This window comes from Chiloscyllium punctatum, chromosome 33, assembly GCF_047496795.1.
Source record: "Chiloscyllium punctatum isolate Juve2018m chromosome 33, sChiPun1.3, whole genome shotgun sequence".
NCBI classification, from domain to species: Eukaryota; Metazoa; Chordata; class Chondrichthyes; order Orectolobiformes; family Hemiscylliidae; genus Chiloscyllium; species Chiloscyllium punctatum.
Genome location: NC_092771.1, coordinates 51,826,867 through 51,827,976, shown reverse-complemented (window position 1 = coordinate 51,827,976; position 1,110 = coordinate 51,826,867). Strand labels below are relative to the sequence as shown.

Below are 1,110 nucleotides of genomic sequence, written 5' to 3'. Positions count from 1 at the left end.
CTAGCCCATATAATAGGGTCTACCCCTCTCTCCACATCTTCTGTCAACATTGCCATTTGTACAACTAATTCTTTTTTCCTGGATTCAAATCTCCAGTCCTAAGAGGATATTTAAATGTCTCCCCAGTAAGTTACTTCCTATATCAGCGGTATACAACAGTTCCCCTGTAACTGTATCCTTCGGACCTTCTATCATCATAAGTTCAAATACTGGAACAGTAAATTCTTCCCTTTAACCGCGGAAATAGTAATTGACTGTGTTGACATTCCTACTTTCTTTGGTTTAAAATTCAGCGATGACCGTGCTGCCCCCGTATCTACTAGGAAGACTACCTCTTCCCCACAGGGTCTCACCTTCAAGTTTATCAAGAGTTCCTGGTGGCTCCCCGGGGGCAGAAAACCCTGATACCGTGAGTGTGAGCACCGGCAATATAGGCATTTGCTCTCGCCAGCGCGCATGCGTTGGTTGGGTAGCTCAGCTGGTTAGAGCGTGGTATTAGTAACGCCAAGATCGTGGTTTCAATCCCCACACTGACCATGTGCAGCGCTTGTGCGCTGGTGAGAGCTGAGCTAATCGAAAAACGCGATTGGCGCGGCAAAAGCAAATGCCTCTAGTGCCGGTGCTCACAACCACGGCAGCTGTGCATTTTCTGCTTCTTATCGATCGCACGATAGTCGGAGGTATTTCCTTTCGTTGCAAAGCTTTTCAACAAAAAAAAGCATTTACTTTTCCGAACGCGCACACTCGAGTTAACCATTTGCTCTGATATCCAAAATTAAGCACAATGTCCGGACGCATGCAATTTCAATCGCAACGCCACCAGCTCAGCTGCAGCTTGTCACGTTGACAAATATCGTCTGGAGAAACGTACCTTCAACGATCGCTCACTGTTCTTCTGGATACTCACAGACCTTTGGAATCAGGGTTATGTGCTGCTTATAAACTGCTACGAACCTTATGCCAAATGCATTTGAATTGTAATCTATCAGTGGAGTACTTTCTGCTCCCGAACGACGCAGTTGCTCTGGTGTCAGCAACAGCTCAGAAGTCAATTACACGTTTTGCTCAATGACTCATGTTGCTTATGCAATCTTCGTTTGACAGCATATT

The 1,110-nt window shown here is 45.8% G+C and overlaps 1 non-coding gene across 1 annotated transcript; it reads left to right on the top strand.

Moving 5' to 3' along the window:
* Positions 1–463: 463 nt before the first annotated feature.
* Positions 464–537, top strand: trnat-agu (transfer RNA threonine (anticodon AGU)). Its single transcript has one exon. It is a non-coding gene; the product is annotated as a tRNA-Thr (tRNA).
* Positions 538–1,110: the final 573 nt, after the last annotated feature.